Here is a 13,057-nt window from a genome sequence, read left to right on the forward strand (position 1 = left end):
TATTACGATCAAGGGTTTTATCATCGATCAAAACGTCTGCGGTGGTGTGGCCTAGTGGTTACAACTTTCGCTCCTCACACCGAATACCCGGGTTCAATTCCCTCCATAAGTACAATGTGAGAAGCCCATTTCTGATGTCCCTCGCCGTGGGATTGCTGGAATATTGCTAAAACGGCTTAAAACCAAACTCACTCAGTCACCTAACGTTTGCATAGACAAAGCTTTTTTCGAATTAGGATGATAATTCTCCCAAAGTCAATCCCACCCATCACTAGGGCACTGAATTTTAGTCATTATGCTTGTTCCATTTCCAATAGGATCAAAGCTTCCAACATCACCTGAACCAACTCACCATCCATATGTTTCCGTGAATAGTCAGGCCTGTAAACCCCTTGTGGTACTAAGATTAAAGGGCGTGTTAGGATCTGTTTGGATGATAAATCTCCCAATGTCAATCCCACCCATCACTAGGGCACTGAATTTTAGTCATTATGCTCGTTCCATTTCCAATAGGATCAAAGCTTCCAACATCACCTGAACCAACTCACCGTCCATATGTTTCCGTGAATACTCAGGTCTGTAAAGCCCTTGTGGTACTAAGACTAAGCTTCTTAGCAACGCTGGCGTACACACGGCGTGGACTAGATAACCCTGAATACATACTTCGACGTTTATCTGCCATCCACCCACGTGTCATGAATTATTCATGACTTCATTTACCTGTAATAACAAAAAGGCACGCAGCGCACATGAGGTGAGGTGAAATGGGATTTCGCGTTGCGTGCGTGTGTGTGATCGTTCTAACCGGATGTCGGTTTTATGGTAACAGTATATTGAGATGCAGTTCCGCAGTTTAACATGTATATTTACCCAGAATTCACCTGAATCTGGGACCGATCGGCCCTTGTCCCAGAGTGCAGTGGGATAGCCTAGTTGTTAAAGCGTTCGCTCGTCACCCGTCACAAGACCCGGGTTCGATTCCCCAATGGGTAGAATATATGAAGCCAGTTTCTGGAGTTCTCCGCTTTAACAAAGCTCGAATATTGCTAAGAGTTCACGGGAACCTTAGTGTAAAAACCACCTTCTCTGCAGCAATATACCTCTGTGTGTTGGCATCCTGCGCAGCTGTTTCCACTGCGGTGAAGATATGTTTGGGATGATTGTTCCACTGAGAAGCTATGCAGTGATTATTTTCCCACAATGAGAAGGCAGAGTGTGAGAGAAAGTTGTTTTCGCTGAGTCAGCGATGTTACAGCTATTTCGCTCTGCAGAGATTACACCGTTTGGTATACAAAACATGTGATAATTAATAGGTTCGAGATCCAATTCGCCCCCATTATGTTCTCGCAATGTCGTGCTGGTGTTCTTGGATTTTTACCAAAGTGTTAATCTCTTCGGGCTTTCATCTCATATTAAGCTGACATACCGTAATAAAACTGGTATACTGTTCTGAGTAGGATATAAACAAGGCCATTCAGTCGTCACATGATCGAGTCTGGACAGGACAAACGAGTGATCAAGCGTGAGAACATCGGCACATTGTCATGACTTGTTACCATGGGAGTGTCCAGGTGCCCTCACACCAGGTGCAGTCAGTGTGACCAATCATTTCATTACTGTACGTCTTACATCAGGGTTGGTGGAAGATCGAATTACACCTGACTTGAAAGGAGGAAGTGGGGGTGGGGGTTGGGGTGATCTATATATCTACGCATACTCACCCACTCACACTCTCACCACACTCACCAACCACCAACCAGCCAGCTAACCATCCGATGAATCATCAATCGATCCATCAATAGGTTCAACAGTGAGTATACAATGTGATACACAAACTGGGTGAGTGAGATTAGTTTTACGCCGCTTTTAGCAATATTCCAGAAAAAACAAAGAGGGGACACCAGAAATGGGCTTTCGCACTTTGTGCCCATGCATGGAGTTGAACCCATGTCTTCAGCAAAAAAGCGAACGCGTTAACTACTTGGCTACCCCATCGCTCAAAATACACAATCATGGTTTTACCTTTTATTTTGAATGTATTAATTAGTTCAAACCAAAAAGTCCCTGTCGTCATTCGCTGTGTTGACGAATAACGAAACAGCCTGCACGTGCTGGAATGAAACAGTGGTCAAACACACTGATCTCTGTTAAATAATAATACGGAATTTTGATCATACCCTGGTATATGAACCCATGCACATTCGACATCGTCTACCCATTCACGGGCATCAATGCTGTACCTAGCTCAGTACCACCGTATGCAACACTTACATTTGTATATGTTAGTGCTTGACATCGGGCGAGTCTATACCATTATTCTGATCTGCTCTGATACGATTGTCGTTGGGTTATCAATCATTTCCACGATAATATGCATGCTACATAATTGATAAGACAGCGTCTCTTTCACGCCATAAAACACTCATTAATGTGCCAGGGCTGAGAAGAGTAGTTGAGGAAAGGACATTAATGTCCTGGGTATGATTCTCACATTGTACAGCACCGAAGCGAGGTTTCCACGGACCTTTTGATTTCCACTGAGCATGGGGATATGTTTGCGTTGATATTCAGCCGTTGTCAAAATGTGACGGACGGAATATTATGACCTCAACTGTGGGGACTTCTGGCGCTGACCTGGTGGCACTATACGAGATAATCTCCTGGGGATTGTCGTTCTTGTTAATTGGGTCTTCAATACCGCGCACCTGGAGTACGAGGTTAGGTTTCCAGACTTTTAGACGCCTGGGACCAGGCATCACGTCAGTCGCGGAAGCAAAGTTCAGGGATTGTCTATGAGGAAATGTATAGTTTGAACTAACACCTGTATTGAAGAAACCGCTGCCTTGAATATATGAATTCTTTTCAGAAACTACTGCCTTGAAACTATTCATTCTTTTCAGAAATCGCTTTCTTGAAACCATTACTTCTTTTGAGACACCACTGCCTTGAAACTAGTAATTCTGTTGCCTTGGAAATACGGGTTCTTTTTTAAGAAAATAAACAAAAAAGCCTTCTTTTGCAAAGGGCCAAATGAATATATTTGCCTTGAACCGTTAACACTTATACGTTAGAATCATTTCGAACACAACGCGGACTGTACTACAGAAGTCCTGATTTACTACATATATAGTGGGCCACTATCGACGTCAGGTTTGCAGTTGGGCCAGGACTGGTTCAGACTGCCGTTGTTACATTTGGGCCAGTATTGGTGCAGACAGTCACTGTGGCATTTGTACCAGTATTGGTGCAGACAGTCACTGTGGCATTTGGGCCAGTATTGGTGCAGACTGTAGTTGCTGTGGCACTGGTCAGGTATTGGTGCAGACAGTCACTGTAGCATTTGGGCCAGTATTGGTGCAGACTGCAGTTGCTGTGGCACTGGTCAGGTATTGGTGCAGACAGTCACTGTAGCATTTGGGCCAGTATTGGTGCAGACTGTAGTTGCTGTGGCACTGGTCAGGTATTGGTTCAGTCTGTCACTGTGGCATTTGGGCCAGTATTGGTGCAGATTGTAGTTGTTGTGGCACTGGTCAGGTATTGGTGCAGACTGCAGTTGCTGTGGCACTGGTCAGGTATTGGTGCAGACTGTCACTGTAGCATTTGGGCCAGTATTGGTGCAGACTGTAGTTGCTGTGGCACTGGTCAGGTATTGGTGCAGACTGTAGTTGCTGTGGCACTGGTCAGGTATTGGTGCAGACTGTAGTTGCTGTGGCACTGGTCAGGTATTGGTGCAGACTGTCACTGTAGCATTTGGGCCAGTATTGGTGCAGACTGTAGTTGCTGTGGCATTAGTCAAGTATTGGTGCAGACTGTAACTGTGGCATTGGTCAAGTATTGTGATGATTGTCACTGTACATGTGGCATTGGCAAAGTACTGGTGCTGTCACTGTGGCATTGGGTCAGTATTGGTGCAGTCTGTCACTGTGTCATTTGGGCCAGTATTGGTGCAGACTGCAGTTGATGTGGCATTGGTCAGGTATAGGTGCGGACAGTCACTTTCGCATTGGGTCAGAGCGTCAGTGCTGTATTGGACTCTTACTGGTGAAAACTGTTACTGTCCCAGTGTGACTATGACTATGACTAGATATATACTGAACAGCAAAAGAAACAGCAAATGTTTCGAAGAAACGAAATCTCATGAAAGTAAACGTCCATGGCTTCTATTAAAAACTTGACGAAAACCTAGTTATGATTAGTTTGCATTTCAGTATATTATATAATATGTTATTTAGTAAATTAGTAAAATAGGCGTAATAACGTTTCACAATGGATGTTTTTGTGCATGGAACTTATGAGAAGGTGGGTTGTGGGCTTTCCTCATAGCCTTACTGTGAATGTAGCGGCAGCTACAGACGTAGACACTGTCGACTCAATCACTTACTGTGTGCCATGAAAATGAGGAGACGGATGCCCAAGCATATTAACGTGTGGCGGCTCGTTGTGAGTTGCGCCCCTTGTGCACACCAGTAATCGGTGGTTGTGGTTTCGATTCCCCGTTCGCCCCAAAACGTTTATGATTCTGTCATCACTAAAGTGGAAAACATCTGCAACTTGCTTTGCTTCGAGCCTTCCTTCACACTGAGTATTCTTGACCTTACATGACGTTCGAATAATGCTCAGAACAACGTTACACCTTACTCTCGATTAATTTCTATATGCGTTCCGTCCTTCCATTACCACAACCCACAAATTAATTTCGTGTTGAAATATATGAGAAACGTTTTCGGTTAAATACTCTTTATTGCTTAATAATCGTCAATGACAATGAACAACACTGGACCCAGAATAATAATACAAACATCTCTGACATCTAGAATTGACAAATCAAGTCTAACGGTAAGGTGAACCCTACCTACCTAACGACAATCATCCCGAAAAAAGATTGTTTTCAGTTCTATTCATTCACTGTATGAGGTTGTGCTAATTTGATTCCGTCCAAATAAGATACACTAGTAGGCTCTCGATATGTACTTGATTAGGTCCGATGAAAGTGCTATATTCCTGAAAGCATGTCCGGTCTAGTGAACCCCATACCGTGAGGACGCTAATCCTTTTAGCCATAGAATATGTACCACATATGTATTTGATACATTCACGGACTGAGGTCGTCAACGGGACACGTGTAGTAAATGAGCTGTACGTCCATACTCAGATGAACACACCGACTGCTATACACGCAACAGACGAGCGCCTAGGGAACCGATATGGTTGGGGCAGTCTACAGTCATTGTAACCTGGAACGAGGTCACCCAAACAACAACTAACTTTCTGGTTAACTCATTAGATCAAAGTCTAATCAGGTTCAATTTTGGCAAAATAATTATGACTCGATTGCATTACCGGTCCTTCAATCTTCATTTCTCGTTAGGATATAATTACAACGTTATGTCTACGCTAAAGTGAAGGGTTGGTATCGGGCTACAGTTTACGATGATTGTTTAAAGCTGGTAGATTTGGATGGATATGTTGCGTGTTGTTATTCCAATGAATATAGTGTTAGCTGCATTAAAGAATATTCCGTTAATATCCTGTGTGAAACATGAAACATGGATACAGTTCCTCGTTTCACAGAGCGATCGTAGATATCCGACTATCGTAAGTCTATGTTAAATTTAGGAGTTAGATGTACGACAGTCGCAGTGTCACCCTTACTTTGTGATACGGGGCCTTCGGCTCTATGCATCGTACAAGTGTCTGTGGGGCGGTTATAGGGAGCCTTATGGTTAAAAGGTAGTAGTTCATCACTCGGAACACCCAGGTTCGATTGCGCACGTGGGTTTAATATATGAAGCCCATTTTTGGTGTCCCCCACCGTGATGTTGCTGGAATATTGATAAAAACTGCTTAAAGTCGCTCATTCACTCGTACAAATGTGGACCATATTATCCTGGCACTATAGCGTGACGTGATACCACGCAGCTACCTAACCGTTGATAGTCTGGTTAAACGAAACACGGATACATCGTAAACTTCACTTAACCATACAGAGAGACACGGATTGACTTAGGTTTACTGTTAACATCGACTCTTATTTATGATTCGGATGATTCATCTGTCTGGATGGGTGTCGAGTGCACTTTAATACCAGTCGATCGAAGACTAAGGCAATTAATGGACACCCATTCAGACGGGGAAATGGCAATGTAGAGTGTTCGTAGTTCCTAACATTCTGATTGATTAATCCACGCTTGTCGCCACCATCGTAGCAACGTACATTTCATCCTCGCAATATCCAGATTATTGTAAATTAATTAATAATGTAGAGAATCACTTTGAAACGACGGGTTTTGCCAAAGGCGAGATTATCTTTGCATGCCATTACTTATTGTCTGATTAGGCGGAGGGTTAGCGTAGTGGTTAAGGCGTTCGCTCATCACGCCAAAAAAACCGTGGTTCTATTCCACACATGGGCACAAAGTAGGGAGCCCATTTCTGGTGTCCGCCCGCTGTGATATTGCTAGAACATTGCTAAATCTAAACTCACTTACTCTGGTTTGTTTGGGCGGTGGAGTGGCACAGTGGTTACAGATCAAGAAAGTTGACGCTCGTCCCCACGTAGAGGTTGGGTCAGTTCTCTGGACATTTGTCAGGCGTTCCCCGCTATTATATTGCTAGAATAGTGTTACGGGTGACGACAAAATACCCACTGGAATATTGCAAAGAGCGGGTTGAAGTCATATTCACTCTCAGTTATACACATCCTTTGTGAGTTTAGTTTTATGTCGCATTCAACAATGTTCGAGCTATATGGCAGGGGTATGTAAATAATCGAGTCTGGATCAGATAATCCAGTGAGCAACAGCATGAACATCTATCTTGGAACAGGGATACAATGTGTTAACCCATTCGCAAGTCTGTGAGAAAGACGGCCCAGTCCTGCTAGTCGCCTCTTACAACAAGTGTGAGTTACTGAAGATCACCTCTGACCCGGACCTTCACGAGTCTACATTCTAAGCTTGTTCAACACAAAGATACTTGTAGTATTACATTGTTGCTTCAAGAGGGCAATGGATGTGACTGGAGTGAGTGAGTGAGTGAGTGAGTTTAGTTTTACGCCGCACTCAGCAATATTCCCGCTATTGGGGCGGTCTGTGAATAATCGAGTCTGGACCAGACAATCCAGTGATCAACAACATGAGCGTCGATCTGCGCAACTGGAAACCGATGACATGTGTCAATCAAGTCAGCGAGTCTGACCACCCGATCCCGTTAGTCGCCTCTTACGACATGCATAGTCGCCTTTTATGGCAAGCATGGGCTGCTGAAGGCCTATTCTACCCCGGGACCTTCACCGGTAGACAATTCAGTGATTAACAACATGAGCATCGATCTACGATTGGGATGACATGTGTCTACTAAGTCTGAGAGCCCAACTACTCGATCCCTTCTACGGAAGTGATTTGAGGATGGGGTAATCTAAGAAACGCACCATAGCGCACCAAAAACTCACAAACACGATGTGTAAACAATTAGTCATGTTACCCTGAGAACAGATTATAATAGTAAGTAATGTGCATACAAAATGTCATCGGGTGCAAAAAGAAAGTTGTGAAAGGACGGTGTACCCCTGAAACTAACCCAACCCCCAAGTTTCCGCCGGTGCCTATACCTATATCATCTGTGTTGTTGTGCATGGCTAGAAATATAAAGAAATATAAACTAGAAATATAAAGGTGTACACGAAACGTAATCGGGGATCCGTTCCTTTAAAGATAGCTTGTAACACTTTCAAAATCAGTCCCCTGTACCTTGAATTGTGTAGCGTTAAATCATGTTCACCCATACTAAGCAACACTTCAGGACCAAACGTGCACAAAAGATAATATTTCAAGCTGAAAAGTATATTCGTATATATTCAATCATTTTTAAATCATGTGTTATTCTTCATCTGACATTTGGAAATAGTAATAATAGTGGGAATTTATAACTGCGACTGTATCCATGCATTCAATGCCCGTTCAAGACGCTACAATAAAGGGGAAATCCGACGATGTTAGAAACTAGATAACTGTCATAAGGTAAAAAATTAATACATTCCTTTAACATTAGAAAATTACAACAGAATCATTGGTTAGAAGTGCGGTTATTATCATAACTGGCCCAAGGTGGATGGTGTTTGTGGAAAATAATGACGACAGGAATCCAGATATTCTCTTCCTACAGTTGGTACTTGTCATATCTTCCTACAGTTGGTACTTGTCATATCTTCCTACAGTTGGTACTTGTCATATCTTCCTACAGTTGGTACTTGTCATATCTTCCTACAGTTGGTACTTGTCATATCTTCCTACAGTTGGTACTTGTCATATCTTCCTACAGTTGGTACTTGTCATATCTTCCTACAGTTGGTACTTGTCATATCTTCCTACAGTTGGTACTTGTCATATCTTCCTACAGCTGGTACTTGTCATATCTTCCTACAGCTGGTACTTGTCATATCTTCCTACAGCTGGTACTTGTCATATCTTCCTACGGTTGGTACTTGTCATATCTTCCTACAGTTGGTACTTGTCATATCTTCCTACAGTTGGTACTTGTCATATCTTCCTACAGTTGGTACTTGTCATATCTTCCTACAGTTGGTACTTGTCATATCTTCCTACAGCTGGTACTTGTCATATCTTCCTACAGCTGGTACTTGTCATATCTTCCTACAGCTGGTACTTGTCATATCTTCCTACAGCTGGTACTTGTCATATCTTCCTACAGTTGGTACTTGTCATATCTTCCTACAGTTGGTACTTGTCATATCTTCCTACAGCTGGTACTTGTCATATCTTCCTACAGCTGGTACTTGTCATATCTTCCTACAGCTGGTACTTGTCATATCTTCCTACAGCTGGTACTTGTCATATCTTCCTACAGTTGGTACTTGTCATATCTTCCTACAGTTGGTACTTGTCATATCTTCCTACAGCTGGTACTTGTCATATCTTCCTACAGTTGGTACTTGTCATATCTTCCTACAGTTGGTACTTGTCATATCTTCCTACAGTTGGTACTTGTCATATCTTCCTACAGTTGGTACTTGTCATATCTTCCTACAGTTGGTACTTGTCATATCTTCCTACAGCTGGTACTTGTCATATCTTCCTACAGCTGGTACTTGTCATATCTTCCTACAGTTGGTACTTGTCATATCTTCCTACAGTTGGTACTTGTCATATCTTCCTACAGAGGGTACTTGTCATATCTTCCTACAGTTGGTACTTGTCATATCTTCCTACAGTTGGTACTTGTCATATCTTCCTACAGTTGGTACTTGTCATATCTTCCTACAGTTGGTACTTGTCATATCTTCCTACAGTTGGTACTTGTCATATCTTCCTACAGTTGGTACTTGTCATATCTTCCTACAGCTGGTACTTGTCATATCTTCCTACAGCTGGTACATGTCATATCTTCCTACAGCTGGTACTTGTCATATCTTCCTACAGTTGGTACTTGTCATATCTTCCTACAGTTGGTACTTGTCATATCTTCCTACAGAGGGTACTTGTCATATCTTCCTACAGTTGGTACTTGTCATATCTTCCTACAGTTGGTACTTGTCATATCTTCCTACTCTTCCTACGAACATATGTCAAGTAACCTCTGCAGGAAAATATGACAAGTGTCCTATGTAGGAAGATATTACAAGTAACCTCTGTGGGAAGCTATGACAAGTACCAGCTGTAGGAAGATATGAAAAGTACCCTCTGTAGGAAGATACGGCAGGTAACAACTGTTGGAATATGTCACAAGTATCTTCTGTGGGTAGAGAATATGTGGATTCTTGTCGTCAATATTTTCCTCAAACACCCTCCACTTGTGGAACCCAGAGATATTTGGCTAATTGCTGTATGAAAGCATTCTACCGAATAGGCACAAGATTACATGTTGCATTCACAAACACAAATTCATCTGCCATGATTGACACCAGCACGCAGTTTCTGAGACCAACGCTTAATATCTGGATATATGTAACGTTGATAGAAACAAAGAATTATGAACTAAAAAGGAGCCCTTGAGAGATGGAAGATTCAGATCCTGGACCTGAGGAAATCTAGACTTCAGCATTGCAGAAAAGACTGAATAGAAGTGAAAATAATGTGGTTCAGAGACTGTGAGGCAGACTAGCCATTTCTCTGAAAATAGGTTGCCATGACACCGTCTAAATGAAACCAACAAATCCAAAAACCATTTCATTCTGCACGAAATGGTTTTGATATATGCAGTATATGTCGTTCCGTGGGGTAGCTCAGTGGTTAAAGCGTTCGCTCTTCACGCCGAAGACACGGGTTCGATTCTCTACATGGATACATGTCTGAAGCCCATTTCTGTTGTCCCCCGCCGCGATGTTGCTAGAAAATTGCTAAAAATGACTTAAAACCATATTCAGTCTATTCAACACATTGGATACACACAGTGGAAGGAGTCCTCAAATCTCATGCACGTAGTGACACAGCTGAAAACTCCCCACAGTAACTTTGCCAGAGTAGGAAGGCTAATTGCTCTCCTTTCAGAATTAAGAATCTTTTTCAATTTCAGATGCAAATTTATAACGATGTACGGCGAAAGATTTTGGTAATAATTTCGGTTTTCAAAATTTAATTGTCATATTAATGCATAAGTTGGCTTCCAGCGTAGTTTTTCTTGACAAGGTGCCAGGACTCTTTATGGTTATTTTCTGGGCATTATTAGACGCTTGAACCCAAAGATAAATTCCCTCCAGCCGACTGACGCTCCGGGAGCGGTATATGGTGCTGCCTTGCTCTAATTTAAGGTCCAAACAATGCATTTAGACATAAATCATCCACAGTGTATAGTGAGGGGCAAAAGAAACTATATCGATATTTGTTTTCACGCAGTCTAAGTAAACTTCGTCTAAGTGTATTTCGTTACACCCCACCACTGAGTCTAACAAAACCTAGTAGAAGGTCACGTCAGGTAACCTTTGAGCGACCAATGACCGTCCAATCAAATGCAGGACGGTTAAATAGATTTAACCAATCAGACAACGGCTACTATTTAGGGATCGGAGGGACTTTCAAAATATTCAGGTCACCGACACAGATCTCTCCACAAACAAAAATCAGCATACAACACAGTTATTTGACTTGCAGTATATACGCTTTGGGGTTTCTGTTGACATGGTTACCGTTAGCTAATATTTCCGCAAGATAACATCCTTGAATATTGTCAAAAACACTATTTTCAGCGACTGTTTATTCACTGTTGTCGTGTCTGTGCGTACGCCGTGTGCATCATCCGGAAGCGATTGTAATAGCATTCGGAATCGTTCGGGTACGAACCTTTTCGAGATAAAAAGTTCAAAAGGTATGTGCGAATGTGCACTTTCGCGATTTGGTAAGCTGTGTTCTGATTGGTCAATCTCAAAGGTTACCTGACACGACCTCCCATAAGGTTATGTTTACTTAGACTGGTTTTCATGCATTTCAAAATTTAATTAACTCTTGTTAAATTTGATTATGTCTATAGAATCATCACTCACTGCGGTTGAAGTGAGTTTGAAAAAGTAATCTGTGGTTATGCACTTTTTGTGAAAATAATTTTGGTCAAAGAAGACTTTGGCAAGAAATGACTTCTAACGTCATCATCCTGACATGCTTCAAATGGTGTACATTTCTGTCAAAACAAATCGAATTTACTGATCCACAACGATAAAATGACTGAGGCAGAAGTTGTGCTTTTTGTGAACACATATTTTACAATTCTCAAAAGTTTTAAATCAAACTATATCTTAACAGGCAGAAGCCACGTCCAATTATTCGTTGAGCAGTGACAAATTACCACTACAAATGATTTTATAAATGATGCCGCTAATGCAAGATAATTTCAAAATCAGCCATTTGATCATATAAACTGAGAGGCATCGTTCTCCTCGGTTGAAAACATATTTCCTTATTTTCTGTTTGAAATCAATTCGAGACATGCAATGCTTTGAACATTACCAGGAATGTTAATTTGATTTCAGAATTGTACAGATAGAAATAACTTTATTAATAACTTTCTTAACTTAACTAGAATAACTTTATGTGACTATATCTTTGAATGATGCTTCAGGACACGTGCAAATCTCACATATAGATCAGATAAGTCACGATAATGCCGTGTCTTTGTCGAGCAAAGTAGTGGTTGATAGCATGAGCATATAACTGCTATTATGGGTGGGTGGGTGAGTGAGTGAGTGAGTGAGTGAGTGAGTGAGTGAGTGAGTGAGTGAGTGAGTGAGTGAGCTATTGAGTTTGTTCTTTAAGGCCGCTTTCAGCAACATTCCAGTAACATCACTTCGGTATTACTGTTACGGCACGTGGACCTTGTGTGGAGAGATGGAAGCGATCAATATTTCTCGATTTTCATTTATCGTCTCCTTGATTGTCCAGGGGAAGGTGGGGGTACCCTAATGGTTAAAGCGTTCGCTCGTCACGCCGAAGATTCGGGTTCAGTTCCCCACATGGCTCGTTTAGGTGTTCTCGTTTCTTGTATATTGCTACAAACGGCGCAAAACTAGACTCACTCATTTAGTCAGACTGTTCCTATAATTCCTCTATGTCCAATTTTTGCATGCGACCTGAATTTTCGTTAGGACGTTAAAAAACTTAATCTTTCATTATCACGCTGCCCCCTCCCTAACTTCCTCTAATTGGATGCTCTGGTTTTAACCTTACGCCTTTGCTAAGGTTGACGTCCCGCTGCACGAATCTGCTTTACCTGGTGTGATAAGAAATACTTCTGTCCTTTCACACACCAAGCAGTTCAGTTTAAATTTTCTTCATCTTCAAAAAGAAGCGTCTCGATCTGCACTATAAAATAAGTTAAAGGCAATGAAGAATGGGCTTGATTTTAAGAATGAATGAAAAACGTTTCACATTTACGTGTTTTTCTTGTATTTCATCTCTTTTGTTGGTCACCTGTGAAGGTCCAGGGGTAGAACAGGCCTTCACCAACCTCCTCCTCATCCGAACGTATACCCTGGAGATATCGAGGATGCACCAACCCATGCTTTGCCATAAAAGGCGACTATGCTTGTCGTGAGAGGCGACTAACGGGATCG

This window comes from Haliotis asinina, chromosome 14 (genome assembly GCF_037392515.1).
Source record: "Haliotis asinina isolate JCU_RB_2024 chromosome 14, JCU_Hal_asi_v2, whole genome shotgun sequence".
Lineage (NCBI taxonomy): Eukaryota > Metazoa > Mollusca > Gastropoda > Lepetellida > Haliotidae > Haliotis > Haliotis asinina.